This window comes from Martes martes (assembly GCF_963455335.1).
Source record: "Martes martes genome assembly, chromosome: 9".
Lineage (NCBI taxonomy): Eukaryota > Metazoa > Chordata > Mammalia > Carnivora > Mustelidae > Martes > Martes martes.
In genome coordinates this window covers 35,167,397-35,174,610 of record NC_137896.1, presented here as the reverse complement: position 1 = coordinate 35,174,610, position 7,214 = coordinate 35,167,397, and the positions used below count along the sequence as shown (strand labels likewise).

General features: G+C 40.4%; 1 pseudogene across 1 annotated transcript; it reads right to left on the bottom strand.

The window, feature by feature from the left end:
• Positions 1 to 5,981: 5,981 nt before the first annotated feature.
• LOC308349662 (large ribosomal subunit protein uL11-like) lies at positions 5,982 to 6,479 on the bottom strand (annotated as a pseudogene). Its single transcript has one exon. The product of its transcript is annotated as a large ribosomal subunit protein uL11-like (transcript).
• Positions 6,480 to 7,214: the final 735 nt, after the last annotated feature.

Here is a 7,214-nt window from a genome sequence, read left to right as displayed (position 1 = left end):
TAGGACTTTGCATTCACTGCATTTATCTCCTATGACTTACATGTAACCAGTGTATCCAACAGGCACTCAGTAAATGCTTTCATAAAGTGTATAGTGGGGTCAGGAGAAGTTAACTCCCTTTCAGGGTAGTGATACGTTCAAAATATGCTATAATAAATTCATTCATCCATACAAATTAAAATTTGTTGAATCATGAGGATTTTTATTTTTTTACAACTAGATATTTTTCCCCCAGGTAATACCCTTTGTTTTCCTGCGTTACACAGGAGAATTTAAGCAACTGAATTGAAATATCTGCTTTTATTTCTAATCTAGGAAAGGCAGTATAACAGAGGGAAAAGGCAGAGACCTAGGGGCTAACTCATCCTAGCTTCTGAGCTAGAACATGTTACTTAAAACCACTCCACATCCGTGGGTCATTGATTGCCTCCGTTGCAAGCTTGTTGTGCGAGGCTAAGACTGTGCCTAGCATAAGGTTTGGCACGTAGGATCACAACAAACAGATGTTTTTCATAATATTAGAGCTTGTCCTTTCTCTAGTCGCATGGGACAACTGACCCTAAGCCCCATCACCTCCAGCCCATCGTCCCTGTCCCATTCTAAGTCTATTCTAGGTCAGAGCTTCAGAAGCAAAGTAGATCATGAGGACTGTCTTCAGCCAAAATGATGAACCCATGTTCTGGTGCAGCTTTAACTCAGGTTATTAGGGAGGTGAAGAAGAATGATGCTTCATGTATCAAAAGCAAGCAAACAAAAGAGGAGACGGGTAGACTGAGTTCCAAAATTCAAACCTAGACCAAGCAACAATTCCAAAACAGCCTCAAACTGGGGCACAGTGAACCATTATGTAACCAGAAGGCTCCTTTATTTATTCCACTGGCAAACATTTCCTGCTTGGTTTTGTATAAACATGGGTGCAGAATTTCCTAGCAATCGTATCTTCTGTGGGGCCAACTATCATTACCCTGTTTCGTTGGAAGGTTGACCTCATTGTTTTAGCACTTTGCTTCTCCCCCTCACACCAGACACTTTGGTGAATTGGCTCCATTTAGGGATGAGGGGTTAGAGTCAATGTTTCTGGATTAACAACACCACAAGAGTGAGTTGTCCCAAGCAGCATCAACAACATGAAAAAACCCTTCCCCCGAAGAACTTGAAGCTCAAGTAGTTCCTCAGCTTTTCTGAGAGGTGGAAAGAATGCAAAGATACATAAGGACTTTATCCAGGTAGGGTTCCGCCTTGTAAGTCTATGTGTACATGAGAGAACTTGGTATGCTCCAGGAGCTCTTCTAAGAACTTCACAAATATTAAATCATTCCATGAATATACACAACCCTATAAGAAACACACTATTTATTCCCATTTTACAGATGAGGAAATTGAGGCAGAGGGGATGGAGATGATAAAGTTAATAGATGGCAGAGCCTATTCAAGTGTAGGCAGGTGATCTCTAGACTCTGTGGTCTTATCCACTATGCTATACTACCAAAATACAGTTCCTAGGAAGAAGGAAGTGGAACAGATTTGAAAGGTCCTCCATGTCATTCCAGGCCCCTGCCTCACCAACATGCTTCTCTCATGTGACAATAAATGTATATTGAGAACCACCATGTCTTGGGTTATGTCCTAATGATTCAGAGCTGAATAGGACATGGATCCTATCCTCTAGACCAATATGTTTGCCACTAGACACATTTACCTAATTAAAATTAAACAGAATTGAACATTTGTGTCCTCAGCTGTACTAGGTGCATTGAAAGTGCTGAATAACCACACAAGGTTAGTGGCTAGTGTGCTGGACAGTATACTGTATAGAATATTTCAATCACTGCAAAGAGTTCTATTAGAAAGCAATATTTTAGACCTTTCCTCTTCAGGGAGCTCTGAACCAGCAGTACCAATCCCTAGGAGCTGGCTAAAAATGCAGCATCCCAGGCCCTGCCTCAGACCTACTGGAGATTAGAATCTTCATTTTAATAAGATTCCCAGAAAATTCATGTGTACTTTGAAGTTTAAGAAGCACTGTGGTCTAGATAGAAACTTCTTTCTGTCTATAATTTCTATTTTACCAATAATCCCCTTAATTCTTTTTACTGCACACACACATACACACACATGCGTGCATGCACGTACCTCATTATTCCCTGCTGAAGTATTAATTGATACCTAAGATGTTTACAATCAAATAGCATGATTCCTCCCTCCCTAGAGCATGTTCCCTATAATAAGTGATTTTAGAACCAAAGCTGTCCAAACTAAAGGAACAAAAAGATATGCTTGGGATGACAGGCAGTGAGTTCTGTCTGATATTCCCTCAAACACCTAAATTTAAGGAGAGTCTGGGCAGAAAAGCTTAGGATGGAAGGGTATAGAGAACCTGAGTCTGATTACCAGACCATGTGGATACCAGTCTTGGATCTCCTCTAAGTAACTGAATAGCCTTGGGCAAATTACTAAAACCCTCTGGAATCTAAGTTCCTCACCTATAAAATGAAAGAGATTGTGATGGTCATTTCCAGATCAAAGCCTCTGTATTCCAATGGAGTTGGGGATAAAGGAAGCAAAATGAGGAAGAAGTGGTCCTTTGAGGTGGGGTGTCAGCCCTGGATAACGGTGAGGGAAGGATTATTTTACTCACATATAAAAAAATCTCACTATAAAGAGTCTTCCTTCATAAGCAGAATTCAGTATAGAATGGAGTCACTCATGGATCCTGTATCCAATGGGGTAATTTCAGGCTTATTATAAAGTGTCTCCTAGAGCTAAAGTGATTTCCTTAATGATCTCCACCTCTTTCTATAGCCACATCCATTACCATGTGACTTTGGGGCTCCTCCCATTGAGAGGTATAGTCTTCCTTCCGCTTCCCCCCTCCACTCCAGCCCCTTCCAGTTCTACCACGAAACTTTGTAGTGTCCTTCTCTGACTCTAGGAAAGGCCTCATGACTTGTTTTAGCCAGTAGAAAGAAGTGAAATGATGTACAAATCCCAAACCTAAACCTTAAAATGCCTTGAGTATCTCCACCTACTTTCTTGAGCTTCAACCATCAACAAGCAAGCCCAAGCTAGTCGGCTAGAGGATGAAAGACACGAGGAGAAGAGCTGAGTATTTGCAGCTGACCCAGCAAAGGTCATCCTAGATTAGCCAACATCTAGCAGACATGCAGACATGTGAGTCTTCAGCCAAGATCAGCAGAGGTGGCTTGGCTTACCAACAGCTGAGCCTAGATGCGTGAACCATAAATGTTTAATTTTACATGCTACTGAAGTTTTGTGTTATCACAATGCATCATTGTAGCAACAGATAACAGGCATGCTTCCTATTGTGTCTTCCTAAAAACAGAATACAGATCTGTGAATGAAATCATCATTGTAACAGCTAAGCTCTTTCCATCCATTTCTAATTTAATGCTCACAACTACCTTAGGAAGTAACTTCTTAAAAATGAGGAAATTGAGACCCATAAAGGTTAAATTATTTGCCCATAATCACATGGCCTTTAAGTGTGTAAGCTAGGATTTGAACAAAGTTGTCCAACTCCAACTCTGACCCAAACTTTTAAGCCCCAATGTTATCTAAACACTGTATGATTGCATGAAAAGCCACTGGCTTGAGTATTTGCTACTAAAGAGTTGAATAAGTCATGGCTCTCCATACATCAGTTTCCTCAACTATAACAGGAGTAAGGTGAACACATTGATTTGTATTTTTCTTCTATTGCAACAATCCATTGTTCTGTAAGTTTATGAGTCCAATTCTCTAAGTTTAAGACTCTTCTGACTGGAACAGTAGAGGCATATCTTAGAGATTTCATGGTATCATTCCTAATAAACTTTGGACACATATCCACACTGGAGTTCTGCAGTAATCTCCATTTCCTGCTTGAAATTAGATGAGCTGAATTGGAAACTCAAGAATGAACACAGGATATAGAGTATTCTCAAGGGTCCAAAGCCAAAGGAGCCTGATGGGTCTTGCTACCATCATGACTCTCTCTTAAAGCTTATGCTAAGTCGGGGGTGGGGGGTGGTTGGGGTGGATAGGCCATTGGGGGGTGGTGGAGGGTAGGCAGTAAAAGGGATGAGATAGCAAAACTGTACATATACATGAATATTGATAACTAGCAATAATAATAACAATCAACATTTATGAAATGAGTACAATGAACTGGGTACTTGTGAGTGACCTGGAGATGCACCACACAGACCTCTCTTTAGGAAGGGCTTACTATTTACCTATGGATGTGCCTTCTACACGCAGGCTCCAGCTACCAGCCCCTTCAGGGTCTGCGTCAGTCACACAGTGCCCAAGCCTAAGCCACACACTTTCTTGGTGCAACCCACATCAAATGACTGACCTATGAAGACATTTAAGGGAGTGGTCATCTTGACCCAACTCAGGAGAGCTCTGAAAGACATCATAGCTCTAGAGTTCAAGCCCAGTTGGCTGAGGCTTTGTCATACATGCATCATGTTTTAATTTCTTTATCCCAGTTGTACTCCCTAGTCCTTCCTTTTCTAGGCATTAATCTTTTTTTTCCCCTTTTTTAAAAAGTAGGCTCCACACACAATGTGGGGCTCAACTCATGACCCCAATATCAAGAGTCACATGCTGTACTGACTGAGCCAGCCAGGTGTCCCCACAGGTGTTCATCTTAATAAATATCTTGCATCTCAAACTCTGCCTCAACATCTGCTTCCAAGACCCAAAGACAAATTCACTACAAGAGTCTGTGGTTATAGTAGGTACTGAAATCCAATCCATTCATCTAACGAAAGTACTATTTTGTTTTTTAAAAAGAAATAAAAGATAGAAAGAAGAAGGAAGGGAGGGAGGGAGGAAAGAAAGAAAGGGGGGAGGAAGGGAGAAGGAGGAAATTAAGAGAAGTTATGCACTTCCCAAGATTTACAATTCACTACCATAGGCTCTAAGAAAATAGATTTTGTGACACTTGTGGACCATTATGGAAGTAGTAGTCAGTGATTAACTGAACACCAGCCTAGAAGAGAAAGCAAGAGATGGAAACTTCTCTCTGTTCTCATATTGCTAACAGTCTTTCAGGTTCTAACAGGAGTAGAAGTAGGGCAATAAAGAAGAGACTCAGGGCAAGTTGGAACATGAATCTCAGTAAGGTCTGCATGAGTTTCCAGAAGTTCCTTTGTTCTTTGCTCTCTTCAAATTTATGACACCATTTTTATAAGAAATAATAATAAGGAACGCATATTGATCTTTTACTATGTAACAAGTAAATGTGCTAAGAGCTATACAATATTATATCAGTCATCACTCACAACAACCTTAATATAGTGAGGTAGGAATTATTGTTCAACAACTACCCACTCGATCTTCCTCTTTCCATGGGAAAAGCATAATTATCCACCTCCTCAGTGTTGAACTTGGCCATATGACTTGTTTGACAACTGAAATGTGAATGTATGCAAGCAGAGGGTCTGACTGAAATTGCTAAATGATTTGGCTCATTCTCTTGTGCTTCTGACATTCCTCCTTAGAGAACCACTTCTCTTTCAGCCTGGCACCTGCGGAGGCAATCTGAACACAACTATCAGCCTAAGAGTTGCACAGTTGATCTACAAACCCTGAAGGAGAAAAAAATATTTATGGTTATAAGCCACTGAGATTTGGGGAGAGCTATTTGTTACACACCATTATTGTAGTAAGAGAGGATTAATATGGACAAGTTCTATTCTTACTCCCATTTTCAGATGAGGAAATTTAGGTACAGGGAAGCTAAATGACTTGACCAAGTTTACACAGCTATATTAGTGGAGAAGCTGGAATTTAAACCAAGCAATAAAATTCTAAAACTGTGTCCTTAAGTCCTGTTTTATATTGCATATTCAATGCTTAAGAGAAATACTGTCATTTCATTCTATGTGAAATGCATTGCTTCTTTTTTTCTTCTTCTTCTTTTTTTTTAGTTGTCAAATGATTCTTTACTGAAATATTTTCCTTTATAGTTCTTAACTGGCTGGGCAATCCACTGTACCATTATTGATGTCATTAACAATGTCATGAGAATGGTTGTCATCAACATTGCAGCCTACAGATTGGGCAGTCCTCAAGATCTTTTTAATGGTTCCAGAGAATTCTCTGGCTAAAGACTGGTACCGCGTCTATTGTTCAATGTTGACAATCTCATCAAGAGTGGTATTTCCACTGCACTTAAAGTCTTTCTGCTACTTTCTGTCTGATGGTAATTCCTTGAGGGCTTTGATAATCAGGGCAGAGGCAGAAGGTACCACTTCAATCTGGCCCTGTCCTTTCTGAATGGTCAGATCCACTGTAATCCTCAGACCATTCCAATCACTGGCTGCCTTGGTGATGTCATTAGCAACCTGGTTTGGAAACAGACCCAAGGGGCCAATCTTTGGGGCCAGGGCAGATGTGGCTCTGATTTCCCCAGTGGTGTACCTCAGGTACATGACTTTGATCTCCATGGGGTCAAACTTAGGTGGCATAATGGAGGTGGCTGTTGTCCAGTGAACCTGAATTCAGGATGACCAAAGTCTGTTGCACCTTCACCTTCGCCAAGTCAAAAGCCAAGAGAAGCTGAAGTGCCTAACTTCTATGTCTTAAGAGATTGTTGAATTTCACCTCAAAACAAGACTCAATTATTTTATTTCCTGGTCTTTCTAAGCATTCTCAGATGGTTAATGTCTGTGAATGGGCCAGCATTTAACATATTACTGTGAATATTGTACCAAAGAAATGACGCTAAAATGTCCAATCATTGGGATGCCTGGGTGGCTCAGTCGGTTAAGCATCTGCCTTTGGGTCAGGTCATGATCTCAGGGTCCTGGGATGGAATCCCACATGGGGCTCCTTGCTTAGCAGGGCAACCTGCCTCTCCCTCTCCCTCTGACTCTCTCCCAGCTTGTGATCTCTCTGTCAATCTCTCTCTCTCTGGCAAATAAATAAATAAAATCTTAAAATAAAATAAAATAAAATAAAATAAAATAAATGTCCAATCATTGGTTCAGGAAATATGTACATTATTTCCATTTTCAAGACATGAGTTATTATTGAAAAACACCTGATTTTCTTATTAATGGAAAACTCGGGGCAACTCCAACTTTAAGGGAGATGAGGAACAGTTGAGTACAGTCATATGTCTAAGCCTGTGTGCTTTAAGAGATTTAAGCCATTAAAAGAAAGATATGTAAATGAGGAACTGTAACTTGCATTTAATTCTT